This window comes from Canis lupus, chromosome 2 (genome assembly GCF_048164855.1).
Source record: "Canis lupus baileyi chromosome 2, mCanLup2.hap1, whole genome shotgun sequence".
NCBI classification, from domain to species: Eukaryota; Metazoa; Chordata; class Mammalia; order Carnivora; family Canidae; genus Canis; species Canis lupus.
Window position 1 is genome coordinate 21064657 of NC_132839.1, and position 15092 is coordinate 21079748.

Consider the following 15092-nt stretch of genomic DNA (forward strand, 5'->3'; position numbering starts at 1 on the left):
GGCAGCCCCGATGGCCCAGCGGTTTAGCGCTGCCTTCAGCCCAGGGTGTGATCCTGGGGTCCCGGGATCGAGTCCCACATGGGGCTCCCTGCAAGGGGCCTGCTTCTCCCTCTGCCTGTGTCTCTGCCACTCTCTGTGTCTCTCATGAATAAATAAATAAAATCTTAAAAAAAAAAAAAAGACGAGCTACTCAAAATTATCTGTTCTCTTAAGTACCTTGAGCCTACCCCCCACCCCCAAGATAGTCTTTCACAAAGATTCACAATATTCGTTGATAAAGGGAGGTAAGCTTTAGTTCAGTCCTGATGAAATAATCACAAATTCTAGAGTAGTGGAGGTAGATTAATATGATTACATTGTGACTGATGATGTAACGTAACAATGCACATCAAATAAATTGACTACTTCAAAGATGAAGGCATTATGGATTCCAGAATATTAAATGACTTGACTATTTCACGATTGAGAATCTTATACCATATTCTTACCTAGTCTTGCTCAATAAAATATTAAACCTCTGAAAAGAGAATAAGAAAGCTAGAAAGTTTATCTTCTGTCTCTAGACTGTCCAAAAAGAGAATTCATTTGTTTCTCCCCCAGGGAAACTATTTGAAGCAGCAATATGTGTAGAACCAAAAGTGACAGTCAATGCAACCAGTAATATTAAACCAGTTTCCCATAAAATTGATCATCCATCTACCCATCCCTGGAGGGTTAAATAAAGGATAGCACAAATGAAAATAAAAGGCCCAGGTGCATTTTGAGGTGCACTTAGTGAAATTAAGTGCAAGGCTTATCTGCTTAAGTACTCTGAAGCTATAGTGGGGAGGACATTGCATTCTTCCCTTAATTATTAAAAAAAAAAAAAAAAAAAAAGATCCTTGGAGCACCTGGCTGGCTCAGTTGTTGGAGAATGTGACTCTTGATCGCACAGTTGTAAGTTCAAGCCCCATGTTGGTTGTAAAGATTACTTAAAATAATTTTTAAATCCTAAAACATTAAACATTAAACCATAAAATATTTTTCAGAAGGTACAAGGGACTCTTTGTTTTTATGCATTTAACCAAATTCATATGTATAACTCTGACCAACATGCAGAATTTACACACACTCACACCTGCACATACACACACACATAAAGAATTTGTAAATAGTTCATGAACATGAATCAGATTGATACAATAAAACAACAGAAAAGAGGCCTGGATTTTTCTACATTTTTCTGTCTCAGAATATAAAGTCTATGAGAACAAACTACTCCCCACTTCACCGCCCACCTCCCTCCTGCAAGCCTTTGCTCATCCTCCTTTGTCTGTCGCTACCACCAGGGCTGTGCACACCCAAGCAGCCTGTCCCAGGCGGAGGACGAGCAGAAGGAGCATAAGAAATCCTCATTCTGCAAAGTAGGTATTTGAATGTAAATTATAAGGTCACTGGCTTACTGCTCTATTTTTCCTGGGTAACATCAAAGAACGACTCCCGTATTACTTCTCAGTGTTCCTTCATACCGAAAAAAGACAATGTAAAAAGTGCACATGTGGAAAAAAGGTGTTCAAGCAAGATTCCTGCAGAAATACAAAACCACCAACATTCTCTTTTTTAATAAACTGTCATATAGATTAAAATAGTCTCTAGTCTTGGTCTTGTGCTATTTTTATAATATATAAATACTATCTTCAGTCCTTAGGAATATGATATAATTTATTATGTATGAAGAAATGCCTTAAATCTTCATGGTCTCATTTAGAGTATTGTGGACATTTGTAAAGCAGCAGCATGACATGGTCAAAAGATTATAAACTTTGAAGCAAACAAATCTGAGTTTGAATGCCCCCTGGCCAACTACAAGCAGTATAAAAAAATGATTTAAAATCTTTGAGTTGGTATTCTCATTTGTAAGTGGAAATAATAATGTCTATATTTAGAGATGTTGTAAGGATTTGGAAAAATCCTTATACATATAACTATATACATATGCACATATATAGTTTTTATATATAGTGTATATATTATGTATGTGAATATATACATATTCACATAATATAAATTATAAATAATATATATAAATTATAATAAATATATACGTATGTGCATATATGTTATGAATGTGTATTTGAGTATATATATACATATATATATCAATCAGGCACTCAATATTTACTGGATTGTTTTTTGAAGATTTTATTCATTTATTCATGAAAGACACAGACAGAGAGGCAGAGACACAGGCAGAGGGAGAAGCAGGTCCCCCACAGGGAGCCCAATGTGGGACTCCAGGATCACAGAACTCCAGGATCACAACCTGATCACAACCTGAGCCAAAGGCAGACGCTCAACCGCCCAGCCACCCACACGTCCCTTTACTGGATTTTTAAAAATTTTTATTTATTTATTCATAAGAGACACAGAGAGAGAGAGGCAGAGACACAGGCAGAGGGAGAAGCAGGCTCCATGCAGGGAGCCTGACGCGGACCCGATCCAGGGACCCCAGGATCACTCCCTGAGCCAAAGGCAGGCGCTAAACCACTGAGCCACCCACGCATCCCTAGATTATTTTAATACACTACAGATTATATTATTCCCAGCATCTTGGTAAAAAATAAATATACCTGCAATGGAGCTGAAAGTTTCCAGAAAGCAAATGGGCACGGTAAATGGATGTTTTCCTTACTAGAACCAACCACTATGTGTAATGAACTAAACAGCAAAGCATTCCTAAATGCAAATTAATTATGTATTTTTTTTAATTAAGGGTTCTCAACAATGGGTCAGAGTTCGGGTATTCAATGGATATTCCATGTACCTAACCATTCACAAACATTTGGTTTGTACAACCTTTTCAAAAATCAACCCAAAAGGATTTTGACCCCATCACATTCACCGCCCTACACATTATTGAGGCAGGCTGGTCACTAACGCACCTGCCCACAGGAAGGTTTCCTCTTCTCTTGGCTGACTCTTGGGTCATGATCAGAAAAATCTGAGAGGTTATAGATCCCCATTTTGAAGTTTCAGAATTCCACCCTAACCATTACTGGGTGTGATACTGTTTTCTTTCCCCTAACAGCAACCACAGGATGGCCTAACTGGTACATGCTCCACTTGGCAACCTAGCCCAAATGGGGCTTTATCTGTTTTGTTTACCATGATAGCCTAAGCTGCTAGGCTGGTACCTGACCTAGAATCAACGCTCAACAAATATTTATTAAATCAGGAAATGAATCATATGAGTAACATAAGCATTCCATAAATTTTTAGTTATTTAAATTAATTTAAAATACTTAATATGCTTATATTAGATCTAGTTTATTCATTTTTACTCCTAATACCATATCTTATAAGAACAAACAACAACAACAAAGAATAAACAACAAACTGATTCTCTCTACTGTGGATGGCTAGTTTGCATGTACTGGCATGGACAAATCTTAAGAACATAATTTTTGGAGAAAAAGCATATTCCTGGATATATAAATATATTGTAAAGGATTTTCATAATGCACAGAAGAAATACATAATGGATAATGGTTACTTCTGGAAAGAAAGGAGAGAAAAAGAGATTAATGGATGGAAGTACAGCTAATTTACAATTTTGTACTTCTTTCCTTTCTTTTAAAAGATTTATTTATTGAAAGAGAGACAGGTGTGTGTGTGTGTGTGTGTGTGTGTGCGTGTGTGTGTGTGTGAGCAGGGGGAGAGGCAGAGGGAGAGGGAGAAGCAGCTCCCCACTGAGCAGGGAGCCCAGCTGAGGACCCTGAGATCATGACCTGAACTGAAATCATGAGTCAGACGTTTAGCCAACTGAGCCACCCAGGTGCCCCCAGTATTTCTTTTCTTAAAAAAAAAAGAGAGAGAGAGAGAGAGAGAGCGACAAAGAGAGGTTATAAGGATCTCTGTTATTTTGTTTGCATTTTTCTGTACATTTGAAATATTTTATACTTGAAACTAAAAGATAAATTTTAAGAAGATGATAGAGGCACTAGGCTGGCTCAGTAGGTAGAGCAGGGAACTCTTGATCTTGGGGTCATGAGTTCAAGCCCCAAGTTGGACATAGAGCTTACTTAAAAATAATTAATTAAAAGATGATGATATTTTTGGCTTTCACAAACTCCTTGAAACATAAGAACTTAAGCTCAACCAAAGAAGAGTATGCTCACATAATTTATGCTTAAAATGAATGATTTCTAATAGAATAGTTTTTATTTTCATTTGCATAGAAATAAAATATACAATTAAGTTAAAATTTTTAGGGAGAAATAGCATCATATTTCTCCATTATATTTATAGCCTTGTATTTTTTTTGTAAGATTTTTTTTTTGAGAGAGAGAAAGGGAGCAAGAGCCAAGTGGAAGGGAGTGAGGGGTAGAGGAAGAAAGAGAAGCAGACTCCCCACTGAGCAAGGAGCCCGATGGGCTCCATCCCCGGACCCTGGGACTGTGACCTGAGCAGAAGGCAGACACTTAACTGACTGAGCCACCCAGGTGCTCCTATAGTCTTGTATTCTTATAAATACCTCATCTTAGTGTAATTTCTCATATCCATTATTTGAGTGGCTAATGTCCCACTCCTAGTTAATTTATGCAGAATTTCCAAATAACCTTAATTATATACATAGATAATTTAAGGGCTATATATTTTTGTGAGATCTGGCTTCTCTACTCACAAAAAATAATTCCACAGAAACATGTCCTCCTTATTAACACTTTACTCATTACCTCAATCCTTTAGATACCAGAGATTGTATTTTACTTACAAATCCAGTCTCCAGTATGTTCATTGTTTTTTTTAAGATCTTATATTCAAGTAATCTCTACACCCAATGTGGGGCTTGAACTGACAATCCCGAGATCAAGAGTCACATGCTCTACTGGCTGAGGCAGTGAGGCACTCCCCAGTTTCCTATATGTTGCATCCTGTTCTACCCAAGCCCCTCTGGAGACATGGCTTGTCTGAGAGAATTCTAGCTAACTTAATAATATAAGTCTGCTGTCCCAACAAGAACTTACATTTATAAGCAGAAAGAAGTCAGAGTTCTTTACAGTGGCTAAAAAAAATGTAATCAAAGCAAGTTAGAATCTTCAATAGTTTCAATGTAAAAGCCCAAGTACAACCTAGGGAGCTTGCGATTTTGTAGTCTGTTACTCCAAAGAAACGTGAAGATCAAATAAGAATAAGAGGAGGAAGCAATGATATGTCATCACGTGTTCATTGGCATTTTTCCCCCCACAGATCAGCATCCTGCAGTGCATACTGAGGGTTTTTGAATAGTGAACTGATGCATTTCTCATCCTTCCATTACAAAATACGTGTATGTAGGAAACAGGGCCAACAGATCGAAAAGTCTGATGTAACTTTCACAAATACTCAGGTATCCAAGTAGGTAAATTCATTTAGACTTTGACCATGTATTTTTTTTTTCTTTTTAGAGGGAGATGGTGACTGAGCGAGGGAAGATGGTCTGTTCAGTCATTTGTAACCAAAGGACACAACTGAGAGGGGGCTGTGATGCCCTCTTTGTTATTCCCTTCTCTAAGCAAATACTTATTAAATCCTGGGTGCAGAACACTGGTATTTTAGGTGCTTTGGAAGAGAAAATAATCTTTCTAAAGTATAAACCCTGTTGTCACAGTATTTTGAAACTGGAATGCCCCATAGAGTTAGAAATATCATCTGTTGCTGTGGCAAAGAGCCAAGCCAACCAGTCCCTAATGGACAGGAAGCCAACCAAATATCTTGGCTGGTGTCCTGCCACCCTCTGCCAGCTGAACCAAGTGGTTCGTGTGGTGGCAGGAGTAGAAACGCATAGGTTATGACACAAGCAATATAATCAAAGTGGATCTCTAGATAAAGACAAAGTTAAACTACAAAGTTAAGCAAGAAAGGAAACATAATAATTACAAAACCCTGGGCTTTTTAGCGTGCAACATTCTACAGGCTATTTTCTTCTGCTTCAGTTAAATAAGTAATTTTTTCCAAATACAAAGGCATCAGATTAAGGAAAACTTACCTGTTGTCTATGGTACTGTTACTGTTTCTCAGGTTAGGTTTTATATTTATACACCTCTTCTAACTAGTTATTTCCAGGGTTTTTCTTTTTTTTTTTTCCATTCAGCAGGCTAGAATTGAATTTTAAATTGTGATGGTGATGATTTAGGGGTCTGTGAAATACTACATTCCTGGAATGACATGTTTTTCTGCTGTGTTTATTTTACATAGAAAAAAACTAATGTGCCAAGTGGAGGCAGAGAAGTTATTTTAACCCTGCTTTGTGAATCCCTTTGGGCACACCTCATGTACGTTCCTCTCATTCAGCGCCTGGGTGAACAGCAGGAGCTTCCTTTTCTTCTTCAGAAATGTCAAAAGGGGGAGGGGCAGGCTGGATATTGTGACACTATTTTACAATGATGTAATATTGAGTCCCTAGGCTTCATGTTTCTGGAAGCTCCATAACAATGTGGAATGTTATGCTGTGTTTGTCTCTGCCTGTATTTCTGAAGTCTGCGTGTGTGTGCACACGCATTGTGTGGTGACACAGATAACTGTTTGGATAGGTCTTGAAGTTAAAACCCTCACTTTACATTTTCAGTATCACTAATCTTGCAGCTACCTCTGCTCCTTGTGGAAGCAAATTGTATTTTATGTAAAGACACACCATCTAGACCACGTAGCAGACTGTAGTTACATCCTCTGGCCAAAATGACAAGACTCAACAGGAAGCCGAAATACAGATTAATGCATTAAAAAATGCGGCAGCTGAGAGCCTGGTATAACTCATCTCGAGGTCAAAGCTATAAATGGGACGGTATTTTTTTTTTTTTCTGGTGTAGGAAGCCAGTTGGAGATGCCTATGCAAAATGTGGAATTGTAGCATTGATTCCAGGACGGAGTAATGAATAGCATAGCTCTGTTAAGGCCACAAAATGTCTTTTTGTAAAAGTCACTAAACCTTTCACTAAACCTCCCTCTCCTCTGAATCTTTAATAGGCAATGCTTCATGGGAGAGCTTAAGCAGAACACTTGTCTTAAACACTTGTCACCGGCCAGGCACAAAGCACTTGGAGCGATGATGTCATGAAGCTGAAGCCGCCTCGCACTTTCTTTTGGAGATCCCTACTTAGGCCTTAGGAAATGTTATGCTCAGGCCATTCTTACCCAACTTCTGGGGGAAAAAAACCTATCCGTGTCATAAGAAGCAAATTCATGCCACCATAATAATAACTATGATTACTATTATAATACAGCTGGCACTGTATAAATGCTCATTATATGCCAGACACTGAGTGCTTTACATGTATTAACCCACTGAATCCTCAGTGAGGATTTCGAGGCGGGCCCAATGGTTAAATGTTTTCTACGGATCCGAAAAATTGAGGCACAGAGAGGTTAAGTAAACTGGCACAAAGTCCCCCAGTTGATAAATCAGGAAGCCAGAACTTGAATGAGATGGTCTGAGTCTGTCGCCCTTAACCTGTAAATGCTAAGAATTATTAATGCACCAGTCCTTTCCGGGGTGCCTGCCCCTCCCCTTACCAGTGTAATGAGATTCATTCTAAAGGTAAGAATTTTAGCTATTAGATTAGATCAGGGTGGAGTTTTACAAGCCAGAAGAATTATAAGCAAATCTCCACCTTTCCTTCATGAGTCAGATAGGGACCCATGCTGCCTCGAGCTAGCTAATCTCAAGAACTCTTTGTGAAGTTCATTTAAAAATTGAATCTAGGACATTTGAAATAAGTGTTACAAAGAATGCTAGTTCTTTGCAAGTAGTTAAGCCCCAGAACCCATATAATTGTAATAAAAGAGAAACAGGAAAATATCCAAGATGTTTTTACAGGATTTGAAGGGAAAATCCGTATGGCAAATGTACTGATTCAAGGCAACTGTTTAGGCAAAGCCTGTGTCAGTTTCGGTCTTTGTGACAAGGCACGGACAACTAGTAAAAGTAGTTAAAGTGTCAAATATGGTGCACAATGAAAATCAAAAAGGGGAAAATGTGAGAGTCAATGTTTGGACAATTTATATAAAAAAATATGGGTACAATATGGCAGAAGGTGAAAGAAGGTGGCCTCCCCTACAAATGCAATATGCTCAATGAAAGAATGTTTTATTTGGGCATGTCAACAGTCAGCCTAATCTGAAAACCCAACCATCAAGTGCCAGATGAGGAGTGCAAAAATGCCAAGAAACATATCAAGAGGTAAAGAGAGCCAATAAAAAAAACTTCCATCTTGTGGCAGTTTTATGAAAGGGATTTACATAGAAATCAAGGGCTAATAATGAGAGCACACAAATTACTGTGGAAAATGATGATTAGTGATAATAATTGTTCGAGAAAACATGTGTGTCACCTGCCTCTAAATGGTAATTTATGTGTGACTGATGAATAATTCAAGTTCCTAAGCTTAGGACAGGCCCTGCTGTTGTTACTGACTAGTTTCCTAGTCAGGCCAAGGGGACAGGGCTGCAGCTGAATAGACCCCCCGAATTACCAATCCCTCACAAGCAATTCTTCGTTGCCTCTGACTCCCTGGTCCCGCCTGCGAGGCCTGAACATCTTTCTCTCTCTCCCTCTCCAGCCCCCTCCCACGCTGCTTTGTGCATCTTGTTCATCTTCAAAGTCTGAATAAAACAAAGAGCTCATAACCTCCAAGTTTCCAGACACTTACAGGGTTTTGTGTATATACCATGTAAGACTTTGAAAGATAACATACAAAGGAATAATCTGCTCGGTCAATTAGAGGAAGAAATTGTCTGAATATTGACCCCCGGTACCCAGAAAGAAGTTTCATTCTGTTTCTCTGCAAACTCATGTTCGGAAAAATAAGATGTATCAGGAGTGCTGTTGCAGATACTATTTTAAGATTGACAAAGACAGTAATGGAACAGAGAAGTTACCAACCTTTCCAAATGAGTGGTGTCATGATATCACCCTCAAAGAAAAAGAGTTATTATTTAAAGAAAAGGGGAATAGGCCTTCTATCATCTTAATCTTTGTGTCCCCCCCACCCCCAGAATTCATACGTTGAAACCTAATCCTCAGCATGATGGGATTTGGAGGTGGGCCTTTCAGAGGTGATGAGGTCATAAGGCAGATATCTCAGGAATGAAGTGAGTGCCCCTATGAAAGAGACCCCAGAGACATCCCTTGCCTCTTCTGCCTTACAGCAAAGACCACAGTCTACAAGGAAATGGGCTCCCACCAGTGAATCTGCCTTGCTCTTGGACTTCCCAGCCTCCAGAACTGTGAGGAATAAATTGATGTTATTTATAAGCTACCTAGGCTATGGCATTTTGTTATAACAGCCCAAAAGGACAAAGACAAGGCTCAAAGTTATAACTTTAGATATATTTGAGTGGTGTTTCAATACTTCTTATTGTCCTCAATCAAGGGTCTCTGTGATATTTTTGATTACATGTTCACAAATTAATTTAGTAAAAAATTAACTATTATCTTTGCTCAAGGTATAGAAATATTTAAATAGCATTTCTCTGTCTGTTTTTGCAGTGGGGTTGTTCTGGCAGAACCAACTTTTCTTTCAAAGATTTATTTATTTATTTAGGGGGTGTGGAGGGCAGAGGGAGAGAGAGACTCTCAAGTGGATTCCGCACTGAGCGTGGAGCCCGATGCAGGGAGGGGGCTCGATCCCCCTACCTGAGATTAAGACCTGAGCTGAAATCAAGGGTTGGTCACTCGACCAACTGAAGCACCCAGTCGCCCCTAACAGAAACAAGTTTTTACAACATTTCCTGTATCTTCCCAATTTCTAGGGGTGAGAAATCGAGAATGGAGAAGGAGAAAGAGAAGGAGGAGAAGGATCCAGAAGAGAATGGCAGGAAGTAAGGAGAAAGGGAGGAAGAAACGGAGAAAAGGGGAAGAAAAAAGATGGGAACATACTAAAAATATCCTCCTTCCAAATGTTAAAAGCAATAAGGAAATTTTAACTTGGTTTTAGAAATGTCTATGCAGTCTTCCCTATTGGATCTTACAGGAAAATCCCTTTGTTGTTCAATGTTAAGTTCTCAAAGTTTACAAGTAAGCAAAGTAAGCCGTATTTCAAGGACTTATGATTTCAAGGACACTGGCTTTAAAAATAATTCTTTCTCCTTTCTGATTTGAAAAGTCTGAAATAGAGTTGTTTTTTTTAATTTTGTGATTGGATACAACATGAATATCTCGAGACAGCCAGTGTAAATCTTTTACACTTTAGTATGAAATTTTATCAGATACTTTTCTACAAATGATTGAAGAAGAGGGAGAGCCAAACACAAAAGGTGCCTGAAGAAGGGGAAGGAAGTAAAAGCAAATGGAGAAAGGACTAGATGCAATGCGGTTAGTTTTCCTTGACTTTGCAGCTTTACCTAAAAGGATGGTGACTATTACCAAGCTGCTCATATTTGTCAGGAAGGAACCAGGTCAACTGTCTTTGTATGCAGAGCACAAACCATAGAGTAGCCATTCTATGGATATTTGCTGAGATCATGGATAAGTGAATGCAAGTATTTAATGGTTAATATAGTCTTGATATTTTGTATAATCTATACACATGATCCCTAGCCTCTGGAAAATTGCTTCTGGAGACATGGCATATCTAACAAGTATTCTTTCGAAGTAGCTACTCCTCTGCATCAATTTCCAACCTAGGTTCGCCTCCCATCCCCCAACCCCACCCCATTTTAGTTTCTGGTTAGGAGATTTCTTGAGTTTTCCGATAAGCAAAGCAGAGCAGGCAATTTTTTCATGGTTATTACAGTGAAAGACGGAAAATGATAGAGACATCCCAAAGATGAACATATTTAATAATTTACTTAAATATTTACTGAGTACCCGTCAATATCTCTGACCTCTTGGGAGTTTATACCCTGGTAATGGGAAGCAGACCAAAAAAGATACAAACAAACACAGAACATATTTTTGTTCAGAATATAATAGGTTCTATTTTTTTTTTAAGATTTTATTTATTCATGAGAGACAGAGAGAGGCAGAGACACAGGCAGAGGGAGAAGCAGGCTCCATGCAGGGAGCCCGACGTGGGACTCGATCCCAGGACTCCAGGATCATGCCCTGGGCCAAAGGCAGGCGCTAAACCTCTGAGCCACCCAGACATCCCAATAGGTTCTATTTTAAAAGAGAAGATGGCAGAGAAAGACTGGGAGGGCACTAGATTGGGCCTCGAAATGCTTTGTGAGGAAGCAAGGAGAAAGATGCAGCCCTGTTCATTTCTGGGGGGAAGTGTTCCCGGAGAAAAAACCAGCAACTGCAAAGTGTGTGGAGGTTTCATATAGGAGAAGTCTAGTTTCTAACACAAGCCCAATAATTTAAATTGTCCTTGAACGTTCTTTAAAAATGAATGTGTAAGAGATCTTCTAAGTTCTAATTCTGTCTTTGCCATTTTTTTTACTCAGCAGTCTTAGGTTCCAGAGAGGTATGTTCTTTCCCTACGGGCTTCCTTCATATTTGCGCTGATGAGTATAAGCATGAAGATTGGCCAGGATTTAAAAAGTGAGTCTGTGCGCTGTGATGATGCAGCCATGACTTGCCGTTAAAAAAGAAAAATCAAGTGTATTCCCTCCAAACACATTCATTAGAATTCACATCTGAACTGGGGAGCGTGAAGGGACTGTGGCCTAGGATTTGGACATCAACACATTTATAATCATCAATACATTAGCGTGGGTTCATTTTACCACGTGGTCTAATAACCATTGCCTTGGAAGGCAAAAAGCAGGACCTTAAAAGACCAAAAAAAAATAAAAATAAAAAAAAAAAAGAAAGAAAGAACAAAAAAGAGAGACCTAAGTTTGGTTGATGAAGGAGAAAAGCAGGAAAAGCTCAGCACATGAAGACAAAGTTATTTTATGCTCCTAAATAGTGGTTCTAGAGTATTTTATATGAAAGGAGAAATGTTTCCTTACTGCACTCGAATTATAGGAGACAACAAAGCAGACACGAACATTTTTTCCTAGAGCTAGGACAAATTGCATCATCTCTATGCATGAGTGCTATGATTGTGTCCACTGCTGATTGTGTCTTACAAGACATTGTGCTTTATCCTTGATTTTTAAAACAGTTCCAGTACTAACTACATCACGATGGTAGCTTTAAAATGTTAATTGTTAATATTATGGAATCTATTTTAATTTAATGTTTCCCTAACAGTAAATCCACTGTAACTGTAAAGCAACATCTTAAAAATTAGGGACCATAGAAGACCTTCTTTGGAATTGCACATACTGTTCTGAATATCTGCAACAGTGAGGAATGGTATTCAAATGGGCATATCAGAAGGTAATATTTCTTTTTTTTTTTTTCCAAAAGTACCATTGGAAGAAAAAATAAAGAAGCTGATTTTCTCGTGTGTCTTAGAGGTCAATTCCAAGAACAAAAATGGGTGGAAAGGAATGGAGGGGAAAAGAAGAAAGAGAAGGAGGAAAACAGATGAAAAAGAGAAAGAAAAGAAGAAGAAAAAGGAGGAAGAGGAGGAAAAGGAAAAGAATCCAAATATATTGTAGGAAGTGACTTTATTCAAATAAATACATCATCTCCCCCAGATGAATACTTTGCATGCATATTTTGACACATTTATTTAAAATTTTTAAAATTTCCTTTATCACATGTCATAATGAATAGAGAATGAATCTCTTCATAATTTTATCTCGTTTGTCTTAAATGAGATACATAAAAGTTACAGCTACATTAACTACCAAAAAGTCTTTGAATCCCAAGATTCTCCTTATCAGAACTAACAAAGTTAAAAGTAACTTTTTAAAAAAGCATGAAATGTTATTGAGCCATCATTTAATTTTCTCTATGTGTTGGCATTATGACATCAACCTTTGAGGGACTACCTTCTTTATCATCTTTATTCCTGGTACTTGTTTTCCCTACTTATATCATCCCAGCCCATCTTCCACAATTCTAACCTCAAATTTTAAAATTAAGCCACCAAGGGAAGTGGCAAAATGTCTGAGTTTCTTGCAAGCGTCTGTGAGAATGCCCAAGGAGAGATCCAGGGCGCCAGAATGAACACACAAGATTTGAGCCTGCCTGTGAAGAGCACTAATTGAATGGGGTGGGAATGCAAGCCTGTTCCAAGCTTTCTTTACTGGAAGGCAAGCCATCTCAGCTATCCACCGCTTCTGCTGCTTTTTAACCACCGCTTTCCCTTTTAATGGGCACCCAAGAACCGTAGGTTGGAGAGCACTGGAGAGCACTGGGGAGACGCCTCTCCCCTGAAAACCTTGCTGCCTTTTCCCAAGAGCTTCCACCTAGGGTCCAGTAGATGTGTTCAAACTCTGCCTCTGCCACTTGCTAGCTCTGTACCTTTGTGAAAGTCATGCAACCGCCTCTGCCCTGCAGTTTTCAGACTGGAAGGAAAGGAAGGCAGGAAGAGAAGCAACACTAATCTCACGCGGTGGTTGTGAGACTTCATGAGAGAAAAATACATAAAGCGCTTCGCTCGATTCCTGGAGCTTTAAAATGATTAAATAAGTGGTCATTGCATGACTAAACTCATAAGCCAAATAAATACTTTCCACAACTGCTTTTTAAAGATCAACAGAAATAAAAAATGAAGTTAAAGAACACATTTTTTTCCCCATCAATAGAAATGTATGAGTCGGTAAATTCTGTCTTTATGCATAGTTTTGTGGTTCTTTTAAATTTACCCTGGAGGAAAAAGACAGAGAGAGAGAGACACACACAGAGAGAGACAGAGAGTTTTCCCATGTTTTGGGCGGTGCGAGGGTTCAAGAAAAAAAGAAGGCGGCTCCTTAAAGTTCTTCTAGAGCAGACGGGGAAACTGAGGCCAGGAGATGCCCCCTCCGCCAGGCTGGCGGTGGCGGTGGCACGGCGATCTTCAGGACGTCGCCTTCGCGGGAGCCCCGCCCCACCCTTCTCGCAAGCCAGGTGCCCGAGGGGCAGGAGTGCGGAGTCCTGAGCTCCCCACCCAGGCTCCAAAGTCCTGGTGCCCCCCGGGCTCTGGCTCCCCGGGGCGCGCCTCGGAGCCGCGCCCTGGGGTTTGGCTCCGCGCGCTCCGGGGCTGGACCCCGGGCTGGGCCGAGAGGAGCTCGCGGAGGAAAGGGCAGGGGGAGCGCGCCGGGGTGGGCGGGAGATGCCCCCTGGCTTTCGGAGGCAGCTCGCGGGGGTTCCGAGGGTGCCATTCCCGGAGCCTGAGCCGGGCACTCGGCATCCTCCTCCCTCACTCAGAAGTTGCAGGACCCGAGCCCAAGTTCACGCGGTTCGATCCCCCAGGTGTCCCCCGGCCCAGCAGGACCAGCCAAATAGGCTCTGTCCCGCTCCGCTCAGCAGCAGCGTGGGCATCGGCGTTGAAGGTGCAGAGCCCGGGGTCGTGAGACACGCCCTTGCAGACTTCGGGTCCCACACCTCGGTCCCCGGCTGGTCCTCCCCCCTCTTCCTTACTCTTCACCCAGGCGCCCCAGTTTTGCAATTTGAGAAACAAGAAGATAGGGAAAAGGAGAGGGAAAAAAAGAGAGAGAGAGAGAGAGCGAGGCTTTTCAGGTCCTCTTAAAAAATACAGAGAATGGCTTAAATAGTTCAGATGTATTTTCTAAGTTGCTTCACACATAAAATCCATAACTCCAGCCAAAAATCCATAACTCCTGCAATAGCCGGGATCCGGGAGAAGGACCCAGCACCGTCCTTGAGCGGAGCTCCCAGGCTCCGGCGGGCTGGGGGCCACCGGGCCGCGCACCCAGCCTGGCCCCAGAGCTCCCAGGCCCTGGGCGTCCTGAGCTTGCGACCCTGACTCCATCCAGGGCCGCACGTCACCGGTCACCTCCGAACTCCAGATTTATTTTTATTTTTTATTTTTTGCAAATTTTCCCAATAAATTGTTTGGGCAAAGTTGCCGCTCCGATTCTCTGCGGGCCAGGCGGGAAGACGCCTGGGAATTGGGTAGAAGGGGTGGCCCGGGCCCTAGAGTCTTTACACCCCCACCAGCGGCCTGGGTGGGGTCCGTGGGGGTGGGAAGATGAGGAGGGAGATGGTGGCCACTCGTTGGCCAAGTTCTCAGAGGTTCTAAGGGCCAACCCTTCAAGTCCAGTCGTTTCTAAATCTTCCTGGGAAAAGGTCC